The following is a 27,279-nucleotide window of genomic DNA, read 5'->3' on the forward strand; positions in this document are numbered from 1 at the left end:
GTGAATCTGCTTCTCTTTTAAGTCTCCATGATTTTAATAAATGTGTTTATTCTAAGCTATAGCTTATTGAATATTTTTAAAGATAATCTGAAGGTCCTTGTAAATAGTTATATTGTTCACTTAAGTGGCATTATAAGTTTTTTGTCTTTCTTTTTCATGAGCAGTGGGGATTTTTTGTGGGAAGCAGGAAGTGGCTGCTACTGCAGTGTTGGCCGGATGTCATTTTCAGTGACATTTTCTTGCACAGCTCTGAACTAAGCTTTATGATTTGGGTTTTCTTTCCTTCAGTCTGTTCTGCCAATTTCCACCCTGTCGATTTTCCCCAAACACTAGCTTGGTTACTCATTCCCCTGTTAAAGTCTCCGTATTGTTTTCAGAATAAACTTAAGGCCCATTTGGTGGCATTTAAGGGTTCTCTACCCAGAGTTGTGTCTTCTGGTTTCTTTTATTGAGCCCTTACACAAATTATTATTCCTGCATTATATTCCTCCTACTCCCTCCCTGCATCTGCTGTATAGTTTTTTTCGTTGTTTCTATTTTTCAATTACAGTTTACATGCAATATTATTTTGTATTAGTTTAAGGTGTATGGCATAGTGGTTATATGATCATATACTTTACAAAGTGGTCCCCTGACATTTCAAGTGCATGCCATATAGTTTTTTATGTTTGAACTTTGTTCAAGCTTATGTTCATATTTAGGTGTTCTTTTCCATCCACTCAAATGCTACTGATTATCCTTGGCTCAGATGCGACTGACCCCTGTGAGTCTTCCTGTATTATCACAGGCCTGGGGTTTCCCTCCTGTGTGAAGGAAGGCAGAGGAAGGGGTGAGGAAGGCACCCGTGGGTCGATGTGATCGTCTGCCTTTTGGTTCTTGGGGCGGACGGCGCATTCATGGTGCTTACTGTACTACTATTAAAGGTAAATAAAATAAATAAGTAAGAGGGCCATGTATGGAGCAATTATGATAATGTGTCATAAGCCAAGAGGTATCATTATTTCCATCCAGTATAGCTATAAAAACAGCAACAAAAAGAAATCTCCTTCTGTTTTCAGATTTTATCTTTTATGTACTCCATTTGACATTGAAGTCTTAGAACCAGGAACTTGGCGTTGTCTCATTAATCTCCCTCGTACCCTGTGTGAAAGTAAGATTAGATTGGAAGTCAAGGCATTTAAGTTTGAATCATGATATCATGGTCATGGTCCTAGACCTTGTGTGATGAACTCGTCATTTTTGATGAACTTTGTGGTTTTTCAGCTAAATCTGTTTTATTTCTTCCTTTCAACAAGTCACCAATGACTTTATGGGTCATAGATGCCTCAGAAAATAAAGAGTTTGAGTTACAGGATTTTTAGGGTTCCTTCCCTCTTTCAAGTTCTCTAATTTCATGATGTCTGTTTGTAAACTATGCCAAAAATGAGTTTGGAGATGTCCCAGGTAAATACCAAAGAAGTAGAGAGAGCAGCTGTGACCAGATATTTCAAATTTGAAGAACCCAAACTCCTGCCAAATACTGGAAAAATTTTCCAATTTGTGAGAAATTGTTAGGAAAGACCAAGAACTGGGAGGATTATCAAGCTTCAGTTTATGGAAAATATAAATATAATGGTATCTTGAGTGAAAGAAAAACTGGACAGGAATATCAACAGATTTAACTTTAAATGTTTTTGTCTTTGAGCTCATTAGACAGAGAGTAAATACACAATGCACATCTTTATTCCAGGTACAGTTTTAGGGGTTATGACATTTATTTTAGGCTGGCTTTATTTATCTCATGTTCTACTCCTCTTTCCTCTTCCCCGTTCAGTGCATGTGGACAAAACTGTAGGCACATGCATGTGGGAACTCATCTTTCTTGAGCATTTGCTGCATCTCTTACCTCTGAATCTTTCCTTGACATTTTAAATTTAATCCTTCTGTTGAACTCTATTGAGTATTCAGTATGTGACTTAAACACTTATTATTTGTATGGCCTGCCTTTAACTTCCCTGTTGGAATTCATGATACCCCAGTCTGACTCCTCACTCCTTTAGATATTATGTATACATTGCATGCACACACACACACACACACGTTGAGTCACTTTCTATATATTGCCATATTCTAAATATGCATGCATCTGTCTTCTCTAGACTTAAACCTTCTTGTGGGCAAGTACCTAGTGATATTCTTTTTTGTGTTATACCTAAGAACCAGAATAGTTTCTGGCCTATGGTAATTGCTCACTAGGGAGAATGGGTTCAAAAAAGGTGTTCTCCCCTGCCTCCCACTGCACCAAATGAAGTACCATGTAGGATTCAAATATACATACTAGATTAAGGGGGGTATTTTATTAATATAAATGGGCTACCTCAAATTTGTGACATGTAACTACTACAGGTCATTTAAAAGAAATGAGGCTGATTTGCTGATTTAATAAACTTCCAATGAAATATTTGATTATGGAAGATGGTTCCAGTCACACCAGTCTAAGCATCAAACTTACCTTTCTGTTTCACTTTGTATCTCTCTCATGCACATGCACTCTCTCTGTCTCTTTACAGGGTATGGGGAGGATCTGGACTGACATGGATCAGTAGTTGCAAATGAAAGTGTTTTTAAACAGCTTCCTCTCCAATTTAACTGATACAGTTGCTCAACAGAGTAGGATATTATATACCTGTTTCAAATTAACATCACAGCAAGTAACAAGTGTGTGCAGTTAATAATTGTTCAGTTTAAAGAGTCATTGAATAGGTTCCTCAGCCATTTTAATTTGACACTGTTTGGCAGAAAATGCCACGTGAATGTATCTTGTCATTTAATTGCCTGGAAAACAAACATATGTTGTAGCATTGTACTTGCTTGTACAATTTTATGTGAGTAGACTTGTGCAGGTCTGAATTTAAAACAAAACAAAGCAAAAGAAGCCTGCGATCTGTCTAATCAGTGTTACATGCCCTAGAAGTTCACATGTATCCTTCAACAAGCTTTACTGGGAGGGCTCCAGAAAGGGGCAGAGTCAACCAGGCAGTACAGGTTAATTTGGGGGGTCTCCTTTGTGTTAAATTTGAAAGAGAAGGCAAATGAGTGTGGGAGTTTTACAGTACGGTTTTAAAAGTGATTAATGTATTTTAACAATGGAATTTGAATCAAATGTTTGCAGAGCTGTGGAAGCACAGCTTGACTACCATATGACCAGGACACAAGTACAATCAGTGGATTGAGCACCGGCCTGTGAACTGAAGGGTCGCTGGTTTGATTCCCAGTCAGAGCATATGCGTGGGTTGTGGGCCAGGTCTCTGGTGGGGGGCACATGAGAGGTGACCACACATTGATGTTTCTCTCTCTTTCTCCCTTCCTTCCCCTCTCTCTAAAAATAAATAAATAAAATCTAAAAAGAAATGTTCATTTGACCCTTTTTATTTTTCTGGATAGAAACTGTGAGGACTTGTGTGAAAGTCTCCAGCACAGTATGTAGTGTGTGCACTAAATATTTATTTTCTTGAAGTAATGAGTAAATAAATGAGAAAAGAGAAAGAATGGTAACTGTTAATGTTATTGAATGTTTGCTAACGCTAGGCAGTTTGCTAAGTGATTGCAACAAACCCAGGATTGTACACTTATTATTCCCATTTTACAGACAAGAAAACTGAGACATAACGAGATTAAATTACAGGTTCTGGGTTGCCCGGCTTATACATGGCAGAGCATGGATTTGCACTGTGGCTCTGTGGCCGTGACACTATGCCAACAGATGCATGTAGCAAGTGCAGTGCTTTCCCTAGTGATTTACTTTTCTTGTTAAGTGTAGCCGATCTTATGCAACCATGCAAGGCTGACTTTTCTGTCTTATTTATCATTTTCACAAAACTACAGTGACTCTTAATTGTCTATTAACCTTTAGCAGTACATTTGCCAAGAACATTTAAAGAAATGAATCCTCTCTGGGCACTTGGATTTATAAAGTGGGTTTGATGTTCCCAGTGAGCCTTTCCGCATGTTCTTTTTTTCAGTTCAGGCAGATGTACTGATGTACATGAGGTGTCCCTCATGACACAGTTTTATCGTGGTCAGAACAGGTGAAAATAGTATAGAAAACCAATGTCACTGGCTTTTTTTTCTACTTTATATTTCAATGATTCTTGGCTTTGTAGCTTGGGAGGACTAGTTTTGGAAGACCAAACAGGAAAAAAAAGTCACAAAATGAAGAGTCAAAGCATTGGCCTTAAGAACTGCTTGGTGTTCCCCTGGCCAGTGTGGCTCGGTTGGTTGGAGCGTTGTCCTGTAATCTAAAGGTTGTAGGTTCGATTCCTGGTTAGGGTACATGCCTAGGTTGCCAGCTTGATCCCTGTTCTGGGTGTGTCTGGTTGATCCTTCATCTGGGCATGGGAAGCAGCCAATTGATGCTTCTCTCTTGCACTAATGTTCCTCTCTCTCCTTTCTCCCATCCCCTCTCTCTCTCTAAAAGCAATTAAAAAAAAGTTCTCTGGTGAGGATTAATATAAAAAAGAATTGCTTGGTCTTTATGCTACCTTTATAGCGCTTTTGGCTGTATAACAATACAAAGTACAGCTTAGGAAGAAGAAAATGGTATTTGTTTCAAATGATAATTACTTCTGGTTTCAGTAGTCATTTAGCTGGTAGATGTGCTGAGAAACTTAGTGAGAAAGGACGCCATCTGTGGAGGAGAAGACAAGCCAGTGCACAATTATAATATATTACATCACAGAGTTACCGAACAGGTGTTATGGGCTTTCAGTAATGGGAGTTAGTAGCTGGGGCACAGAGATGAAGAACGTCACAGTTGTGGGAACACCTGAGTGAGGCCTTGAGGGATGAATAGGAGTTTGCCAGGTTAGGATGTAGGGACTAGAAGTGTGGACTCTTTTTGACTTTTCCAGTTTGGCCTGAAACTGAGTTTCCTGGCATTTTTCATCTACCTCTTCTCTCTTTATTTTCACTTAAAGTCAAAGAAAAAAAGAAATAAACTACTCTTCTATTTTTCCTATTAGTATTTGGTAAAGTCTTTTAAAAAAAGGCTAACTCAGTTTGGTTTGTTTTGCTTTGCTTTAAACAGTTGTAGATAGAGGCTTTTTTCTTATTTCATACTGATACACCGATTTCACAGTCAGCTAATACTCTGAAAGAGGATGTGGGAAGAGGGCTGAGTTCCTGTAGAAATGGAGATCAGAGGCAATCATTTGCTTTCCTGCTTTATGTCTGGACCCAGTCTAATTCTTAGTCTCCAGATGATCTGCTTTCCCAAGACTGGAGCAGTTATTCATAGATACATATGTGTAGGTCTTCCCGGTAAGAGCCTGAAACCTTCCCTTTTGTATTGTGGCCATGACCATGGATTTTCCTGGAGAGCTCTGCTTAAAATGTTCTGCTTTGTTGATCCCTTAAGAATAATAGCAAGGGGCTTGATCTGTTTTGGGTTTGTGATACTGATGACTTTACATACTAGGTGACTAGCTTTGGTTATAGGATCGAGTGTCAGAGGTCTGTAGTGTAGAATGATGGCAAAACACGCCTGTTCACCCGAAGTGTCCAGTTCATTGCTGTAACCTCTGGCTGCCCTTGTGCCGTTCATTGCTGTAACCTCAGCCACCCACTAATGGTAGTCTTTCCTGTGCCAGATCTCTATCCACTAGATGGTGCTAATATTTGCTGTTACAGCTCCAGCCCTGGGTAATTGAGTAATAAAAGGTGAATTACTTATTTAGTAAATATTATAAGTACCCATAAGCCAAACTCTATGAGGGTTGTGAGTGGTGCGTTCCAGAGATAAGCAGGGCGTGGCTCTGTGCTTGGAAGGACACACTCATTGCTGTACTCAGATGGCAAGATAGCAAGTGGAAGAGGCAACCTAACGAAGTGACCGAGCTGCCGAGGCTGGAGCCAGGGTGCCTGGGCTCACATCCCGGCTCACCCACTGCTAATTCGGCAGTTAAATTACTTAACCTGTCTGTGCCTCTGTTTTCTCATCTGTAAAATGTGAATAATAATAGTACCTCTCTCATATGTGAAGCACTTAGCTCTGCAGCTGATATGATCTATACATTGGCTTTTCATCCCCCCACTCCCAGCTGCTGATGTATATGTATACCCAGTAAAGGCAGTGAAGGTGGCGTACTTCATCTGCATTATTTACTGATGGGTCCTAAGTGTGCTAGGCACATAGTATGCACTGCTCCTGAATAAATACGTTAATCATAAGGGTGGGATTGAGGATGGGCTTTGTGAATCTAGCTGAGTGTGAAAGTGTGGAACTATTAACAGGAACTCATAAACTTCCTAACTTAATCAGTTTCTTTTAGATTTCTGTCCTGTTTCTTCTAAAGAGGTATCTTTATGATAAAAGAATGCCATTTTTCATAAGAAGTTCTTCCTGAGACAGTGCAATAAGACAGAAGATGGGTTTCCCAGGTATTCTGCTGAGGGGAAGGAGAGCCCCCAGGGGGACCTTTGACCCCCAGGGCATCTGATGAGGGAGGGCCTCCCGGGGTTTGCTGTAGCTCCTCATCTTGCCTGCTTCTCCCTTGCTCCTTCTGTCTACACTGAACAAACATCTTGAAGGCAAATGTCAAGACTAGGAATAAGAAGAGCTTAATTTGTCACATCTGAGTACAGCTGTGTGCGGAACTGCAATTTGCATTTTAATGTCCTGCTTATTCCAGAAAAGTGGCATTTTAGAGATTTCCTGTATTATTCATGAGTTTCGAGGCTTTGTAGTTTAAAAAATAAAAGTTCAGGTAATGACCAAGAATAAGGGCAGTGAAACTGTGTCAGGGGTCCTCACTCTTTTCTTGTCTCATCACTTTCCATCTGTCGAAGCATTTCCTAGCCTGTTTCTGTGTTATGCACCCTGATGTCAGGAACAGACACACGTGTGAATGTTAACCCAGGCACCACACGTGGCTGCCTCATTAGCTTTAAAGTTCCCAGGAGAAAGCACGTGGTGAGAAAATCACTGACCTGCGGAGACGAACAGGGCCAGGTATGTAGCAGCAGGCAAGTATCCCAAGTGTTTTCCTGCTGATGGAGTGGGTGAACCATCCCGAACTGAGGCCTGCCTTTGGCCAGGTGGCATTTTGTTGAGGCCTCCACGGCGGTTATCCTGCCTGTGGGCTGTGCAGGCGAATGCTGAGCAAAGATCAGGTGTTGATCCCTCTGGTCCTTCTAAATTAAGTATTTTAAATGAAAACATAGGTGGGTTCAGGTCAGAGACAAACCTGGGCATAACGGGCCGGGGAAGTTTCCTCCCAAGAAAGGTCTGGAACGAGCAGTATTTATGATGGAAGCCAGGTGGTGTGAAAGCACCTTGCAGAAAGGCCCCAGGTCTGTGGTCACGGGAACGGAAGTGAGCAAGCATGTTCCCAGGGCAGATGCGTTCCTAGTTGCCTAGGGGGCAGCACTGACTGCCCTGGGGCTCTCCTGAGGAGCCGCGCCACGGGCTGGAGGACTGGGGGGGCGTGGCTGCATTCCATGCTCAGTCCTCATCACCAGGTGTTATGGTGCAGTTTGAGGTCAGAAATGTTGCGGGAAAATCCATACAATTAAGGAGTAGGTGAAGAAGAAGGATGAATCATAGTATTATTTAGAATATATCACAAAATGGAGGTTGGAAGTGGATTGTTGGAAGTTCAATGCTGGTTCTTGGCTGAAGTGGCTGTTGCCACTGGCAAAGTGTTAGGATTGATGGGGGGTGGGATGGGAATTCAGTTCAGAGAGTATTTATTTAGTGGCTGTAGTACCAGATACTAAATCATGTACCACATGGAGGGGTGTGTGTGTGTGTGTGTGTGTGTGTGTGTGAGAAAGAGAGAGAAAGAGAGAGGGTGGTTGAAAGACGAACAGAAAGGCAGTTGGGGGATGTTACATAGGTAACAAAGGAATTTGCATCTAAGATTTAAAAATACTCTAGACTCTACTTGGCTTTCACTAAGAAGACAATGTTCCGAGTGTATGTCTGCGACTTTTTTGATTCGATTATCTCAATTAGATATTTAGGTCTGTCCGAATGATCAAATACCTTTGCTATTTCTAATGCCTCTAAGTGATATCTATGGGACAAATAAGTCTGTTGCTACATTTTCTGTGCGTTTCATTATTAATTAATTCAGTCATTCATCCAACCAATATTTATTTAAGACCTCCCATAACAGCTGTTGTACCAGGATTTGGATTTAGTGCAGAACAAGGAAAAACATGGTTCCTGCCCTAATGCGTCTTACGTTACTGAGGATCCAGACAACTAAGCCAGTAATCACGATCCAGGGCAGTTGATGCTGTGATGGGGAGATGCCCCTAGGAGCTCAGAGTAGGGCACTCAATGAGACTGGAGAGTCTTTCTGGAAGAAGTGTCATCCAAGCTGATATCTAGTGAATGAATAGGAATCTTAGCTTCCAAAAGACTATGGGATGTTCCAGGCAGAAAAGGAGCCTGTACACTGTCCGAGAGCTCGAGTCTTTCCCAGAGTGGTCAGGAACATGAGTGGCTGAAGAACGAACTGGGCACTGATATAGGACTCTGTGTACTGGTGCTGATGATGCTGAGTCACATGGTCACTATCACACATTCTGAATCAGGGCAAGAACCATCGGGCTTGATTCTGACTCACTGTCTTAGAGAATGGATTGGTTCCACAGAGGGCCCAGTAGCGGAGGTGGTAAGGTCAGGACACAGTAATCCTCATTCTTAAAGCAAGCTGGTTGGTTTCCTTACATTTTTCTGATGTTGCTTCAGTTGTGGTTACTACTCCTTTTATAATAATGATAGGTGAATTTTTTTAAAAAACAAGGTATTAGTAGAATTTGTTCTTACAGCTGCCATTGATGGAAGACAACCTATGTGCCAGACACTATACCGAGGTTTTTTACAAACTTCCTTATTTAAACCTTGACTAGGTCCTATAGGGGAGGTTCTGTTGTCTGGTTCTGCAGATGAGGCCCAGAGGCTCCAGGAGATGAAGAGACCTGCCCTCAGGCCTTTCACCTACTGAGGATTAGAACAGGGATTCAGATCCAGGCTGTTTGCCCCAGAGGCTGCACCCAGCACCCCAGTGAGTGAGCTTCAGAGAAAGAACAACAAGGAGATTTGGGTATGTGGTACAAGGGCTATTAATAGATTTTTTCAGAGTCTTTTGTGATGAATTTTAAGATAATGAAAGAATTTTAAGGATGAGATGGTTATATTTCCTGAGACGGTTGGCAACATGATTAGAGAGTTTCGTATATGGTGTATTTTATGACTGATAATATATAAAATGTGATAGTACTTCACGTCATCTGTGTAATAGGGCTTGTCTTAGTGAGAATGTAACTAATCTCCATCTTTCTTTGTGGAATTATATTGCACCTGTCAGGAACTACATTTTCTACAATCTTGCATGAAGTTACAGAATTAAAATAATTATTGCATAGTGACCTTTCTTCTAAGGGCAGACCTGTTTGGAAAAATTCATGATGAAGCACCATAGCTTAATGGAAAATGAGAGGGGAAAATAAGAGAAAACTCAGGCAGAGGTGAATTAGTGGGGGCTCCAAAGTCATGATTATTGAAGCAGATGACAAGAAGAGGCAGACATGAACCATTCAAATAACGGGTTAAATAAAATATGAGTCAATTTTGACATCAAATTAAAATCCAGGCTATTTCCAATATTATTATGGAGGGAGTACATATTCTAAAAGCCCATCTCATGTAAAACAATATATATCATTTTAATTGCATGACTGATCTGGCGAGAAAGTAAGAAGAATCACACTGGAGAGAAAGCAAGCAGTCAAAGAGGTAAACCAGTGTGGAAATTGGTGGCCTCCCTTGAGGGGTGGCTGATAATTTTCAGTGACCTAGAACCTTGACTATAAAGGCTGCATTCCAGAGGCAATAAATAAACCCAGGGGGTTTATAATTGCAGAATGAAACGAAAACTGTCATCCAAATCCAGGACCCCTGAAAAGGGTGGGGGGACATGCAGAGGAGTTAGCAGAGAAGTTTGCCTTTCTGACATTGGGGATTGGGAAGTCTCCCTTGAGAATATTTAGCCATAAGTAGGTGCTCATGGGGTCTGAGGTTAAACTCGTGAGGCCCAGGAAAAACAGATAACCTCCTCCTCCTCCTCCCAAATTACAATTTGTTGTAAAGTGATCTTGGATTGACAATGCTGCCCAGCCCAGCAAACCGATACAAATGGTCTGAGGAGAAATATGCCCTTGATATAGGCCTAAGAGAATTCCCACAGTTAAAGTTCTTGTAAGCATGAATTCACAATCTCCAAATCATAAAACTGTACAGGAAACCAGGCACTACTAGCAAAAACTACACATAGCCCAATTGGATCTACAGACTTAGATATAATTATGAAATACTGAACATAAGATACCTGTGTTTACAGAAATAAAAGATGGAATCAAAAGTAGCAGCAGGGAACAAAAGCATTAACAAATGACCAGGCAGATTTGTGGGAGGGATCAAAAAGAGTTCTAAGATAAGTGTCAGACATTAGTATAAGCCTCATATAAAGTATTAGGGAGCCTTAAGAATATGGCCTGGGGCAAGGGGTTAGCTTATTCTGGAGGGTCCTTGTTGAGTCTAGTTGGCTGTTTAAGAACATCTTCATAGCTTTTTCAGAGTGCCTTTCTTCTGGAAGGATCCAGGCCATCTCATATCTTGAGATACAGGAAAGGTGATGGGGTATGACTCAAGGGAGCTAATTGCTCAAGGAAGTCAGGAATTCCAAAGACTTTTAGAGAGTTGTAGGTTTATCGTTGCCATCATCATCATCCTCCTCACCATTATCTCCGTTAGCACATACTCTGCTTCATGCATTTCCCTGAACACATAATATGAATTATTTAACCTTATTAAATAAGATTTTACTGGGACTTCTGGTCAAGATGGAGGTGTAGGCAGATATGGCTTGCTTCCTCCCACAACCATGTCAAAATTACAACTAAAATATCAACCAACCATTACTTAGAAATTGAGTTGAATAGAAGTCCAACAACTACGGAATGAAAGAGACCACATCCATTCAGACTGGTAGGAAGGGCACAGACACAGAATGGGCTGGTCCCACATCCACGAGTAGTGGATAAAAATTCAGAAGGGATATCTTGGGAGTGAGGAGTCTCAGCCCCACACCAGGCCCCCCAGCCCAGGGTTTCAGTGCCCTGAAGATAGGTCCCCAAAACTTATGGCTGCAAAAATCAGTGGGGGTTGAGTTGGTGAAAGAAATTTCTGGAGCTCCAAGCAGTTCCTCTTAAAGAACCTGTACACAGACTCACCTACATGGACTCAGTCCCTCTGAGCTCTAGCACAACTGGGGTAGCAGCTTGAAAGGTACCAATGACAAACAGGGAGAAATTGAAGTGTCTGGCATCAAGGTGAGCAGAGGCCATTGTCCCATTTCTGAACCCTCCCCCTACAAAGTCTCAGAGCGAGTAAGCTTCTGCCATATCTGAGACTCCATCAATATGGCTAACGCTGTTTACTCCATGCTGGAGATCCCCTGAGACTCTGCCCTACCCAACTTACGGGCCCACCCAAGCTGCTTTTCCATATTAATGGCTGGTCTTGGCTCTTGTTTAACAACTTCCTAAATCCTCTCAAATAAGCAACAGCTGGCCTCAGTGAGTCCCAGACCCAGCACTATCAGTAGCTAGCCTAGATTCACAGCTGGGCTTTCCTGGGAAGCCCCAAGCCCAGCACAAGTAGCAGCCATCTCAGATTGCTTCATAGCTTAGACATGGTATCCCCGTATAAAACACAGGTGGGGGCTGACCTTGGCCGATATCACCCAGGAAACCCAAGGGCCAGCGCATGCAGTGGGCAGCTACAAACTACCTCAGAGCAACACCACCCTGCCACTGTATAGCTGATCCCCCATGGAAGGCAGAGGGTGGTGGTCAGTGGTCACAGCCAGTCCTTGTAGCTGGCCGGCCTGTATAAATCCTTCCCATTGACCTGCCAATAGCAATGAAGCTCAACTACAAGAGGAGGGTGTACTCAGCCACACAAAGGATGCACCTCAAGTACCCAGCTTGGGAGATAGTGGAGGCTGTGCCACTGGACTCTACAGGACACCTACTACATTAGGCCACACTATGAAGACACAGAGCCAAAGCAGCTCTACTTAATACATAGAAATAAACACAGGGAGGCTTCCAAAATGAGGAGAAAAAGAAATATGGCCCAAATGAAAGAAGAGATTAAAACTCCAGAAAAAGAAGTAAACAAAAGGGAGATAAGCAATCTATCAGATGCAGAGTTCAAAACACTGATTATAAGGATGCTCAAGGAACGTAGGACTTTAACAGCATAAAAAAGATCCAGTCAGAAACAAAGAATTCACTAACTGAAATAAAGAACAATTTACAGGGAAACAACAGTAAAGTGGATGAAGCTGAGAATCAAATCAATGATTTGGAACATAAGGAAGCAAACAACAACCAATCAGAACAACAAGAAGAGAAAAGAACCCCCCAAAATGAGGATAGTGTAAGCAGCCTCTGGGACAACTTCAGGGGTCCAACATTTGCATCATAGGGGTGCCAGAAGGATAAGAGAAGGAGAAAGAAATTGGAAATCCATTTGAAAAAATAATGAGAGAAAACTTCTCTAATTTGGTGAAGGAAATAGACATGCAAATCCAGGAAGCACAGAGACTCCCAAACAAGGTGGATGCAGAGAGGCCCACTCCAAGGACACATCATAATTAAAATGCCAAAGATTAAAGATAAAGAGAGACTCTTAAAAGCAGGAAAAAAAAGAAGCTAGTTACCCACAGAAGAGTTCCCTAAAGACTGTCAGTTGATTTCTCAAAAGAAACTTTGCAGGCTAGAGGAGACTGGCAAGAAATACTGAAAGTCATGAAAAATAGGGACCTGCAGCCAAGATTGCTCTACCCCAGAAAGATATCATTTAGAATTGAAGGGCAGATAAAGAGCTTCCCAGAGAAGAAAAAAACTAAAGAAGTTCTCCAAACCATTATTATATGAAATGTTAAAGGGACTTATTTAAGAAAAAGAAGATCAAAACTATGAACAAAAAATGGCAGTAAACACATACCTATCAACAATTGAATAAAAAAACATGACAAATGAAGCAAACAAGAACAGAGATCATGGATACAGAGAGCGTTTTGATGCTTGCCAGATGGGAAGGGGTATAGGGGAATGGGTGAAGAGGTGAAGGGATTAAAATGGGTTAACTACAAATGAGTAGTTACAGAATAGCCCTGGGGATGTAAAGGACAGTCCAGGGAATGGAGTAGCCAGAGAACTTTTACACATGACCCATGGACATGAACAATGGGAGGGGGATGGCCTGAGGGAGTGGGTGGTTCTGGGTGAGGGCAACAAAGGGGGGAAAATCAGGACAACTGTAATAGCATAATCAATAAAATTAAAAAATGAAAATTCAAAAAAAAGATTTATTTCATTTAACCTTTTTGTACATGTGCTGTCATTAATCCTGTGTGACAAATGAGGTAATAAAGTCTTAGGGAGGTTGAATGGCTTATTCAGGCTTACAAATTAGAAGTTGAGTGTGCATCCAGTCAGCCTGACCTGTGAGCTCACATGCCTGAACTTTGGTGGCCCTGGAAGCTGCTCAGTGCTCTCGGAGAAATATAGTAGCCAGTGTGGTATCCTGAGGAGTCTGGGGCATTGGTTGCATTGTTTCTTGTCCATGGCCATGGAATTAGAGGTGCTGTGGACCCAGGTAGGACAGTAGCCATTTCAGGATGAGGGATGGGACATCTCTCCCTGTGTTTGTGATGTCTCATTAATGACAGGAATCAGCCTTCCTAGGGGGAACCAGAGTATAGCCAGAAGTCTCTGCCCAGCCTAGAGTACGGCCTCATCCAACCCAAGCAGAAGGTGAGAAAGCCAAGGTCTGGAGCCAAAGGGGAAGGTACCCAGCACCTTCCAGGAGCTGGGCTGGGGGAGTAATTTTTGAGTTGGGTACAGGTTATGGCTTGATGCTGCCTGCCCTCCCTGTGGCCAAGGGTGAGTGTACACCGGGAACAGTACAGTGACCAGAGAACAGCACAGGCAGGGCTTTTCCCACCTAAATCCTGTTTTTGATGCAGAAAATCATATACATGAATATTTCTTTAAATGGATGGAGAGGGACCATCATTCTGATTCTCTGCTTATGAGATAAGAGTTGTGTTATATAACAAGACACGACATTTGAAATAAGATTTTTTTTTTTCTGGCAGAAGCACACATAGTATATTCCAGGGGAAGTAAGTAACTTACTTTCTGAATTCTTATCTTCAGTGAAAAGATTAATAGTTGCACTGTGTTGACCATACATTACTCTTCTGGTGTCTTCTGAATTGTCCGTGGTGTGTGAATTCAGTTTTCTCATTGTTTCCAGAGGAGAACGTTTAAGGACTGTTTTCCTTTTGAAAAACATGTTTAAAAGTGACACTCCAAAAAGTTGGTTCATCACATTTTTGCTGTGGGTCATATATTGCTTTTTAATATATATATATAAATGGAAACCTTCAACATGTTAAATTTTAAACTATATATGTCATAGATGTAAACACTTATCCTTTGTAAGGGAGCTTCGTTTGTCTGTATTTTCTTCCTCAAACTAAAGCAGCTTTCGGGAGGGGTAGAAAATTAAGACACATAGAATCCTGTGATGGTCTACGCACTGGATTGTGTCTCTCTCTTGCTGGGACAAAACAAAACACCACTTCCCATAGTGCAGTTGAATTTTTTGCCTTAGCCGATTTACAAATGTAGACAGTTTGATTTCTGTCGTTCTTGACTGTGGGCCTTCACTGAATGGGGGTCTGTTCCATTTCCCTGTGGTATGGAGTCTCTCACTGCTCCTTGGTGCTCTCTGGGCTGCTACGTGTTTATTCATTTAATCACTTATCACACATATTAATGAGTCCCTTACCACATCCTGCACGCTGAACTCCATTCTTAAGTTTAAAAAAAACAAGTACTATGCCTTCAGAACTGTAATTTTGTGAGATAGGCAAATAATAACCTGATAATGACAAGTGTAATGATATGAACAGAGTAACTTAGCTTGGATTTAGAGCCAGAGGGCAAGGAATAGCTGATTGGAATAGAATATAACCTGGATGATCCCAAGGAGAGAGGCCACTCAGAGGAGCTAACGTGTGGAGGTGAAAGCTGACGTGGAACGGGTGGCAGGTGTTTGTGTGGTTCACCAGTATTTCCATCTGTCCTCGTGGGCGGGTGGTGGGCCGGTTAACTTCCCTGTCCCCCTGTGGTTAGTCAAAGCTACGTGATACACTCGAGCCAGTGGAATGTGACAGTAACAGTATTCTCTCTGGGGAGGGGCGTTCCTCTGTGGCGTGGGGTCTCCAGAGCCGTCTTCCCTCGCCATGGGGGTGGCGGAAGCGTGGCTTGACACACAGATTTACTGCTTAGCCATCACTACGGGTGAGAGCCGGCCTGAAGCCTTTCCTGGGCTCATACAAGAAGTGACATGAGTGAAACATAGACATGTTTTGTGATCTTGGAGTTGTTTTTGATCAGCATATAACCCAGCTTTTTAAAAACCAATACAGTGCGTGGGGAACAAAGGGCAGGCGGAGGGAGGGAGTGGCCTGCAGTGAGGTGGGGGCAAGAGGCAGGTGTGGGTCCTGGGGGCCTGTCTGTCTCTTGTTGTTTCCTAATCAGGAGAAAACTCCGATTGCTTCCTGCAGCCACATCAGATTTTATTTCTTAGCAGGTTTAGAAACATAGAGTTTTGTTTTGTCATTTCTGATGTTGTTCTTCTTCCTTTATCTGTCTTGATGCTTCTCTTTTCTAGCACTCTCTGCTCCAAAGGGGAAAAAGGAGGGAGAGAGCATACCTGTGCTGGAATTCTTTTTTTCAATTTATTGATTTTAGAGAGAGAGGAGGAGGGAGGGGGGAGAGAGAGAGAAACAGAAACATTGAGTTGTCATTCTACCTATTCATACATTCACTTGTTGATTTTTGTATGTGCCCTAGCCAGGGATATAACCTGCATCCTTGGCATATCTGGACGATGCTCCAACCAGCTGAGCTGCCTGACCAGGGCCAGTGCTGGAATTCTTTCTTAAAATCTTCAAGAGGTACACACATTTCCGCAGGGACCACATTTGGAGGCTATGCAAGAAAACAGCACCAGGAGGTGCACGTCCAAAATCCTCCCTCGCACAGGCCCTTTGCCAGTGTTCACAGCCAGAATCAGGGCAGCAACTCTCTTGCTTCCAAGTGGCTGACTCCCCTGGTCAGCACACTGTGTGGAAGGTTAGGGGGACCTGATCTCCTCTCTGATAGGGGGGCTAACATCAGCTCAGGGGTCACCCAGGAACAAGGCACAAGGTAAAGGTCAGGGTGCTCGAGGCTAGAGGGAGAATGTTTGGAAGTCTGGAGGGATATTGGAGTCAAAACTTGAACTTGAAAATCAAGTTCAGAATTGAGTTAGGAGAGGCAGGTAGAAGATGACCGCACGGACAGTGTCTGTCCTGGTGTGATGCCACAGTTGGACAGTGGACGCAATAGGAAAGCCTAGTGCAAGAGGCAGTGGGCGTGGACAAGTGGGAGGTGGCCCGGGTTAATCGCAGAGGTCGAAAGGGTCAGTATCCAGGGTATGTTTTTGCGAGGGGCCCCAGCTCAGTTAACGGAGCCATGTTTGAGCAGCCATACAGTGAAACTTCCCCCCAGTTTATTACAGCCCCTGTTTTAGGATTATCCAGAGCCTCAGCATGTCCAGTGGTCTACCCTGCTAGCCGAAATGGTCAGTGTGGGGGGCGAGGCATCGTCTTTGTCCTTGGGGATCCATGTTTCAGCCAGTTAGAGTCAAGTTTAGAGGAAAAGACAATAGGAAATTGTACCCTTGAAAACACCCATTGAGAAATTTTCAGTGTTGACTGAGGAGCAAGAGATGGAGAGGCATGTGTGATTTGGGGTGGTGGGTGGGGAGGTGGCATTGTTACTTGTTGACAACAGTTGTGTTCTCTTGTACTGATCCTGTCTGCATCTCACCTCCCATAAGACAGAGAGTTCAGGAGCCAACTCCCTGTCTCCTGTAATCATGGTAGAACTCCGTCTGTACAGCTGCTGGTTGCCTCATCAAATCCATTCTTCCACTGTTCTTTGTTCACCGGGCTCGGAGTTTGTCTAGGTTGGCACTGCTTCTCCAGTTGAAATATGTGTCTCCCAGCCTTTCCGGGGTGGTCAGATTACACAGTCCTGTTGAATGAGTCTCAGATGAAAGTTCTTAGGGGCAGCTCCTGAACAGTCCTTAAAAATGGACAGATTTGCTTGGCTTTATTTTTGGCCTTTTGACCTTGTCTCCTGTCCCCTTGCCTGGAACGTGGATGGTGCACCTTTTTCCGTAGGAACCGTACTAAGGCCACTTCAGGTCTGTTTAGAATGGTAATTTTGGAAGGCAAGGGGTTCCCTTGAGGTGGTGGAGTCACACCATACCTGTTTGGAACTCCTGACCTCCAGAGGAAAACAAATTCATATTTGGTGAGGTCACTTTGGTGAGGCCATTATATTCAGCCGGAAGCATTCCTAATGGATACACCCTCACTTACTCTGTAAAATAATAATTGTTCACATTTGGCAGGCCATCATGATTTCTGGCCAGACCTCAGCTAAACTAAGACCTTACATAATTGGATTTTCTTTCCTTTATATCTCTGTACATGGATGGCTATTATTCAGAATAATAACACTGAGGCTGTACAACTTCTGGAATCATCAAAGAAAATTCTGCTATAGTCAGTAGACTTTTCTCATGCAGGTGAAAATCTGCCTTATATATTTTAGAAAGGCTTTTCACAAAAAGAACATGCAGTATCACTTTAGAATTCAGTTTTTAGAAAGTCTTATTTCCTAAGTATTCTGGTTAACCAGCATTCTTATACCTTAAAATTTAATTTTAACCTAAGTGTTGATTTAAAATTAAAAACAAAGTTATTTTCTTTGAACCAATGTGAAGTGTGAGGGGTGGAGTTTATGAAATTACTTATATGACTAAATCAAATTTAGGTCATAAACTTAAGAGAAAGAAAAAAATAGTCATGCTTCACATCTTGTCTAAGGTTAATAGAATCTATCCAGTTAATTAAAGGATACAAAGATTTCCAACTGTCTACTTTTTCAAATAAGTATCCTAAACTAGAGCTGACCAGCGTGCATATGTGTGTGTTTTTAAATTAAAACATTTGAAAATAAATGTTAATATAAAGAGAAAATAGAACCCTGGCTGTTGTGGCTCAGTGGATAGCAGGCCAGCCTGCGAACCAAAGGGTCACTGGTTTGATTCCTAGTCAGGGCACTTGCCTGGGTTGTGGACCAGGTCTGGGGTGGCCGCGTGTGAGAGGCAAACACACATCAATGTTTCTCTCCCTCTCTTTCTCCCTCCCTTCCCCTTTCTCTAAAAATAAATAAATAAAATCTTTAAAAAGAAAAGTAGAGTGAGACAGTGGCCACCAACAGATCTGAATGATACTGGATAGTAAAATTAGTCAACCTTTTATAATGAAAATATTCATGAATTGAAGTCTTCAAATATTTTAAAAGCATGAAATAACAAAAGGAACACTTTAAAGGGAATAACAAACAGGTGGAAACAATGGTCCCAAACTTTCAGGTCCGGGAGGGTAGCCAGCGGCCACATGTGGCTATTGTGTACTTGCAGTGTGAAATGTACATGAGATTTCAAAGACTTCCTACGGGGAAAAGATTGTAGAATACCTCATTAAAGTTTTATATTCTTACATGTGGAAGTTATAATATTTAGAATATATGGGTTAATATAGTATTAAAATTAAGTTTATCTCTCTATTTTACTTTTTTTACTATAAACTTTAAGTTACATATGTGGCTCATGTTATATTTCTTTTGGGCAGCTGGTCTAAAACAAGTAATTTGAACAGACTCGAAGTAAAGGAGAAAGCTAGTGAATAGAAACTACTGTCCGTGTAAATGAGGCAAAAATGAAACTGAAGAGCTGTCGGAGGTTCTTTAAAAACCCGCTTCCTGGAATCAGGCCTCCGTGGAGCAGCCCCAGTGAAAGTACAAGCCAGGCCCTGCCTCTCCTCCGCTTGGCCCTCCACGGCTTCGCATCTCACCCAGAGTGAAACCCAAGGCCCCACGGTGGCCTGCAAGGTCCCCTAAGGTTTGGATCCTGACCACTGGCAAATCTCTTACTTACATCTGTCCTTCTCACTCAATCCCAGGCCAGCCACTCTGGCCCTTGTGCTGGTTTTTGAACTTGGCCATGTGCTCTCAGGGCCTTGCATGCAGGACTCGCGTTCTTTGGATCCTCGTGTGGCTCACTGTCTCACTTCCTCCGGGCACTGCTCAGATCAGCCTCCTCGCAACTTGCTGTCTGATCTCGCCCTGCCGGGCCCTCCTCACTCTCTGTCCCTGTACCCGTTTCAACTCGTCTGCACAGTACCTCCGACTGCCTGAAAAACAGTGTATAATTATGTTGCCTTGCCTTCGTCACCATTGCCTCTTCATTGCCTGGAACAGGAGTGGAGCTTGGGATCCTCAATAAATATTTGTCAAACAAATACATGAATGAAATAATTTTATTTAATTTACTTATCTTTACTTGAAATTGACATTACTTTTTTCCATCACCATTCGTCCTCCTTATACCCTCTTCCACAGCTACCCATTCCCTCTTCCCAGAAATAATTTTAAGGGAAGCTACCAAAAAAGGAAAAAAAAAACAGAGTCTGGAAAGAAAAACACCAAAGTATTAATAAGCTCTATCTCTAAGTGATGAGACTAGGAATGATTTTTTTTCTTCCTGCTACCTCCCAAGCACACCCGCTTTCCTTCCTTGTTCAGAGAACCACGTTGCTGTGTTCGGGCGCTCCCTCTGCTGCACATGGTCGTGTTCCAGCCACCTACTCATGGTTGCCTCCTGCTTCTGCCTGCAGTTGGTTTGGGAATAGGTGTGTGATGTAGTTCTTGCTGGTGAGCTGTGAACAGAGGGCTGCTGAGAGAGGCAGCTGGGAAAGGTTTCATTGCTTAAAAGGAGATGCTTATGAAAAAACCAGTTTGTCAGAGTTCTCCGGGATATGGTTTATGTGAGATGCTTGGAACATCCATGGAGCTGCTGTGTTTGAACACAGGCTGGCGGAGTAAAAAAAAAAAAAAGGGAAGAAAACTCAGTCCCTGATAATGCTGATAATGGGCTACCAGATAAAGTATCTCAGAGCTGTCCTACTTTGCAAGTTCCTGTTTCAGGAGATAATAAATCATTCTCATTGCTAAGGCCATTTCAAGCTGTGTTTTCTGAAAATTTTTCCAGCTTAATGTATCTGACTGATACTACGTTATAACAAAATTCAGGTGAAATAGCCACCAAATTATAAACCTGTCAGACAGAAGTATGGAAGTCATAGTAAAAGATACTATTATAGAATAATATTTCCCAAAGGAATAGGCTAGGCACACAATTGGCACAAGATGAGTGGTTGGTGCTTAAGGGAAGAACAACTCCAATAAAAAAGAGATACCTTGAATTATCAATATAATTATATAAACTTGAATTATAAATGTACACAGAAAAGTAGAAAAATGACTCCCCTTTTCATGTAATCTATGCCAATTCAGACATATTTGTAGTCCTGAATCTCATTCTGTACTCATGTTATAAGATTACCCACAGATTCTACTGAAAACAAGGAAGATTCCTGGAACGATTATTATTAATTTTTTGCCCATAATTGTCTGGTGACCTGGTTTTCATCTGGGGAACTGTCTTGACCCCTGCTGTTTCTTCATCTGTCTTGGGTGGGGAGGGTGCTGCGCTAGTCTGGGTTGTCTCGAGTGGAAGGGCCACTTCTTCCTGGTTTGCATAATTGTTTCAGGGGTGGGTGTGTGAACCAATTAGAGCAAATAAAATGCATTAAGACTTTTATCTGAGTTTACTGAGAGAGAGCAAACGCTTTTGAATCAGGTTGAACCTTGTGAAATGTAACCCTGGAGTTGTTGGCAGTCTTATTGCCATACATTGAGCTTGAGAATGAAGCCGTGTTGATGAGTATAGAGGTGAGGGTTGGAGGGAACCTAGATTCTGATGACCGCATTTGAACCCCTGGATCAAGACATTCTTGAAGCGTAACCTCAACTTTTTTTATTCACAAGATACTACATTTGCCTTTTTGCTTAACTCTTGTTTGAGCTCAGGGTCGTGTCATCTTTAATGGAAATAACCTAATTGAATTGAAGATGTTAAAGGATTATAAATGTCAATTTAAATAGTTGTCACATGTCAATATCTCTAAAGTATGACACCCATTATTATGGAAATCCACTAAAATGCACATTGGTATTCAACATAATGTAGAACTTTTAAACACTTGATGTTGGAAGAGATCATCGAGAAGATGTGACCGCCACTTGACCCAGTTGAGGGCTGGACCCCAACAATGAGACACTCCCACCCCACCCTTGTCTTTGGAATGTGTACTCTGCTGGTCTTCCCCACTCCCAGAAGCTGCCCCAAGGACGCGGTCATGAGACCGGAATGTGGTAATGAAGCTATCTGGACAGGGGCCATGACTAAACCCAGGGAAGGCCCCCTGTGTCTGGACCTGAAAACCCAGTTAAGGCCTCTACATAAACTGTTAAGATTCTGCCAGGTGGGTGTGGAAATCCACTCATCTTCCATCCACCCCAGATGAGTTCATAACTAAATTTCCTTGCTTATTAATCTCGTCACCCACCTGTGTTCAGTGGTCTGCCTTTTTGTACAGTCTCTCCCTGTCTCCTGAGCTTGGGGGTGATCGCAGCTTATGCCCAGGAAGCTCCCGAGGAGGTTGGGAACCAACACGGGACTGTCGGCAGTGCGGCTGCCTGCTCGAAGCCCCTGTGACTTCTCTGTTAATGTGCGAGTTTAACCAAAAGCAGGAGGTGCTTTAAATGGGGATTTCTGTATTGAGTCAGAGTCAGGGCTTCTAAACTTTTTCAGCTACTCTTTCTTTAAAAAAAAATTAATTAGTTCACCTTTTACAGCATAGTGGTTAGACCTTTATATAACTTATGAAATAATTCCCCCCGTTAAGTCTAGTACCGACTCATACCTAGTTATTTCAATATTATTGACTGCGTTCCCTGTGCTGTTTTTACATTCCTGTGACTGTTCTATAACTATCTATTTGTATTTTTTAGTTCCTTCTCCTTTTTCACCCAGCGCCCCCCACCCCCATCTGGCCACCATCAGTTCTTTGTATCTGTGAGTTTGTTTCTTTGTATTGTTTGTTATTGCATGCATAATTAAAAGCATATCGTATTTGTTTTTTTTCTGTCTGACTTATTTCACTTAGCAAAATACCCTCTAGATCCATCCATGCTGCAAATGGAAAGACATACATCCATGTGTTCACTGCAGTGTTATTTACAACAGCCAATATATGGAATCAACTACACTTCCAATGGTTCTCCAACATAAATGGAAAACAGGAGTTATACGAGAGCTTGTATATGTACGTGTTTTGTGAGATTAAGTAGAAGAGTGTGTATAGGTTAAGAGGAGGCTCTGGAGTCAGGAAAACCCATGTTTGAGCCCAGTTTTGGACTGTATTAGCTAAGTGACATCAAGAGAATAAGTTAACGTCTCTGATACTCAGTTTCCTCATTTGTAGAATGGGGATGGTACCTACCATATAGGGTTGTAAAGACTGAGTGCAATGCTGCATGTAAGTATCTATCACAGAGCCTGGCATGCTGTATGCTCAGTAAATGTTAGCTAGTATTATTCAAATGCTGTATGAAAATGTGAGGCAGAATTATTTTTGCTCATCTTATTCTTTTAGCACAGTTATTCTAGAGCAAAAGGAAAAATATATATGCCATATTTTATTATACATGTGGGTAGACACGAGTATAAAAGGAATACAACTTCCTCCCATACAAGTAGAAAGTAAATTTTATCAGCTACAATTTTAATTCTGGAAGATTTTTGCTTTAGTGTAAAGATATGTAAAAGGGGGCTGGGGGAAAGGAGAAGAATAGAAACAGCCTCTGGACTCCAGCTGTGATGGTTGTTTAATGGCCAAAGGGGAAGGAAAGGAAGAATAATCTCCAGCTCCTATGGATACAGTTTGTGTTTCCCAGAAGGGGAGACATCTGAGTCATTAGACTCTACAACTAATGGCTTATATAGGTGACTGCTACTGAATATTATTTTAAACTAATAGAATGGTGCCATTTTCAAAGAAAAACATTAAAAGAATATGAGAATGAAGGATTAGAATGAAAGAAGAGAATAAATAACCAGCAAAATACCTGATGCCTAATTGCTTTTTAAAGTATTAAAAAGATAAGAATAAAAATTATGCTGTTATGATGTGGGGTTTTGTTTTTAGGAATTTGTTTTAATGCTGTTTGAATTTAGGAGATTATTTCATTATTTTATGGTAATTTTGTTGTCAGTTTTCAATTGGGATGTCTAAAAATCAATATTAAAAAATATTGATTTTTTAATGTAATGATTTCTAATTCTACCAAAAAGCTTTTTAAAAAAATTCTTTGTTTTATGTTTTAATTTACTTTGAAAGTTTTTTTGCATATTTTCCTCTTATTTTCATTTCTTTCCTCTTTTAATCTTTTTCATTTCACTCTATAAAGGAGATTTTGATTTTATTTATTTCATTTAAAGAACTAACTCTTGGTATTTGTTATTTTGCCAACTGTTTCTGCTGTTAATGTTTGACTTTTGCTTTGGCTTTTGGAGTCTAATTTTTAAAATTCCTTTTTTACTTTGGAATATATTTTATCATCAGTTTTCTAAACCTAAAAGTCCTTTTGTTCATTTGTTCTCATAGTTATTTTAAAATATATATTTGGTCTTTTCTGCACTATCCAGAGAGGGACCCATTTGGCATTGTTCTTCGTTCTCATGTAACTTAAAGGGAACTTTCACAATGTCTGGAGTCCTTGATCCCCTGCAGATGAGCAAGGAGCGTCCTCAAATTCCTTGCCGCAGGAACCCACTTAGGTGGCACCGACCAAGACTCTGAAATGGAACAGCGCATCTGCAAAAGGAAAATCAATGGCATCTACATCATGAATCTGAAGAGAACCTGGGAGGAGCTTCTGCTGGCAACTCGGGCCATTGAAAGCCTGGCTGATGTCAGTGTCACATTGTCCAGGAATACCAGCCAGCAAGCTGTGCTGCCATTCCTATTGCTGGTCGCTTCACTCCTGGAACCTTCACTGACCTGATCCAGGCAGCCTGAGACATCTGGTGGTTACCAATCCCAGGGCTGACCAGCCTCTCACAGAGGCATCTTACGTTAACAACCTGCCTACCACTGCTCTGTGTAACACAGATTGCCCTCTGTACTATATGGACATTGCTATCTCTTGCAACAATAAGGGGGCTCCCTCAGTGGGTCTGCCGTAGTGGATGCTGCTCCAGGAAGTTTTGCGCATGTGCGGCAACATCTCCTATGAGCACCTGTGGGAGATGATGCCCTATCTCTACTCCTACAGAGATCTCAAAGAGACTGCTGAAATGTCTGTGACCAAGGAGGCATTTCAGGGTGAATGGACCACTCCAGCTCCTGAGTTCACTGCTGCTCAGCCTGAGGCCACAGACTGGTCTGCAGCTGCAGGTGTCATCTATGCCTGTCCAGTAGTTTCCTAGTGAACACTGGCCTGAAGCCCGCACTGTGCAGGCCATGGGATGGGCAGGAACAACCACCGAGTGGCCTTAAGCTGTTCTTCTGCAAACTCTTAGAATGGAAATACGGTTGATAAAGGAACAATTTCTAAAAAAGAAATAAAAAAGTATATAGTTAGTTATAGTTAGCTATAAAGTCTAGAGCTTATTATGTTTAAAACTTTAAACCAGAAAATGTGTTTTGGTAAGTATATGCTGATTTAGATCTGACTCTGTTTCAGTGGAAATATATGAACATTTGTGGCAGTCCTAGATCAGACAAGCAATTCAGTTCAGAGAGAAAACACATTGAAATTGTGCATATATATGCATATATAATATGCATTTCAAGATTAAATATTTTTCCTAGTTGATTGCTTTGGAGGAAGAATAATAGAAATGGGAACATTAATTAACAATTATCAACAGTAATGAATAACAAAGAGAAGATAGAGTAATTTTAAATCATAACTTTCCATACAGTTCAGCAGAGAAAGGGAAATGGCGTTATCAAAGTGTTAAATATGGAGGCAAATGTCTTACCCAAGTTAGAGGTGCCCTATTTTAATGTACTTTTCAAAACCTTGAATATTGATGGGTTTAGACTGCTATGTATAATATTCTTAAAGTGGAAGTAAAGTTATCTTACTTTACATTTTAAACAGATTAAATCCAAATAGTATAGCCATTTGAGGTGCATTGAAGAAACTTGTTTTCTTGTCTCTTCTTCAAGGATGGCTCAGGGACCATTTCCCCTACCCCAGCAAGTGCATGATTTTTGTGAACTAGGCCCTGGGCTCCAGTTAATGGGAGTATTCTCGGCTAATGGGATGAAGCATCAGTTCTGTGCTCTGTATCAGTGGGACCTTCAGTGGCTGAACACCAGCCTTGGCCAACAGTATCCTACCTTTTCTTCAAATGGCAACTGAGGGCCAGGTAGACCCTAAGCCTCAGATCTCATATCACTAAGGAAGGTGGTGGGATTGTTTCATTCTTTATGTGCCTGGCTGATCACCTCTGAAGTGTGGTTTTCTTTTTGGCCACCTCTGAAGTGTGGATTTCTTTTTGTCCACCTCTGAAGTGTGGATTTCTTATACTCCTATTGGCAGACAGGAGTATAAGAATGTTGTAGATGTTGTTTGAATGTATTTATGCTATTATTTATTTATTACTGTATAAATAAATTATGACAAAGCTTTACAATGGAATGCTATTTTTATGCAACTTTTAAAAAGCATGAGGGAGCTCTCAGTGTGCTAGTGTGAAAGTATCTCAGGATATATTGTTCAGTGAAAGAAGCGGTGTGCAAAGTAGTATGTATAATATGCCATCTTATGTGTGAGAAAGTGGGAGATAGAAGATATGGTCTCATTTGCTTGCATTTGTACAAAGAAAAACTGGAAGAGTACCTACAATTCTAATAAAAGTAGTACATATGAGAGGTGGCGATGGGGAGGATAGAAAAGGGATTTGAAGACTTGTCAGTATATACCTTATCATATTTTAAATTTTGAAGTACATGAAAACATTACTTATTCAGAGAATTAAATTCCCTTTACAGAATAAAAAAGAGAAACGATCATCCTTGGTACATAAAGAGAATGGATTAGGAAGGCGAAGAGATGTGGAGGGCCAATGTAGAGGCCATTTCAGTAATTCACAGACAGATAATGATTGTAGAGGGGGCAATGGAGACAAATTGATAGGATTTAGAGACATTGACGAGGTGAAATAGTTGGTACTGGGTTAACAAGTGGGAGGGCAGTGATGAATGAGAAGGAGGAGTCAAAGATGATTCCTAGGTTTCTGGACCATGCCCTTGGGTGAATTTACTGAGTTGGGGAAATAGGAAGAAGCTCAGTTCATGAAGATGATAATACGTTTGGACATGTAGAGAAGGTGCCAGATCCACAGAAAGTGTTTAAGAAAGTCTGTTGAACAAAGAGGTAAATAACATCCTTTAGAGATATCAAACTAGAGATGTGAAGAAGGCACATCTCTATTTTGGATTTTGGGGTCTGGAGCTCCAAGGGGATGTCTTGGCTGGGAATTCAAATTTTGGGACCATCAGCCACTAGAGGTTTTTTGAAGCATTTGTAATGGATGAGAACAACTGGGAAATACAGACTTACAAGAAAAGTGGCTTTGGGACCCAGCTTTGAGAAATTCCAAAACATAAAGTCATCACAATGGAGGATAAGGGAGCAAAGAAGACCCGGGAAGAGTGGACAGAGGGGTAGGAAACCCAGGAGGGTGTGGCGATATTGAACCAAGAAAAGAGTTTCAAAAAAGAGACAGTGAGTGCAGACTGCAGGCTACAGAGCTATCAAGTCTGAGGGTGGAGAAATATCTACCGAATCTAGAGAGGTCATCTGTGATCCCAGCAAAAGCTGTCTAGGAGGCCATTTGGGGTGGATGGTGCATTGCGATGGACTGAGGACCTCTTATTCTAGGGAATGGCCCCATATCCTCTCAGTCACCCTGGCTCGAAAACTGATGAGTTTCTTTAACTCCTCCTTCATCTTTGTCTCTTTCTCTCATCCTTGCTAAACTGTTTCCAAGTTGTCTATTCTGTTTCAGCACTATCTTTTGCTTCTGCCTTCTTTTCTCCATTCATA

General features: G+C 41.6%; 1 protein-coding gene and 1 pseudogene across 5 annotated transcripts in view; both read left to right on the forward strand.

Moving 5' to 3' along the window:
- HTR7 (5-hydroxytryptamine receptor 7) overlaps positions 1–27,279 on the forward strand; it is a 72,650-nt gene that overhangs the window by 28,473 nt on the left and 16,898 nt on the right. The window lies entirely within an intron of this gene.
- On the forward strand, positions 23,922–24,716 carry LOC119057703 (40S ribosomal protein SA-like; annotated as a pseudogene).

Source organism: Artibeus jamaicensis, unplaced genomic scaffold, assembly GCF_021234435.1.
Source record: "Artibeus jamaicensis isolate MK-2021 breed Jamaican fruit bat unplaced genomic scaffold, CSHL_Jam_final contig_332, whole genome shotgun sequence".
Lineage (NCBI taxonomy): Eukaryota > Metazoa > Chordata > Mammalia > Chiroptera > Phyllostomidae > Artibeus > Artibeus jamaicensis.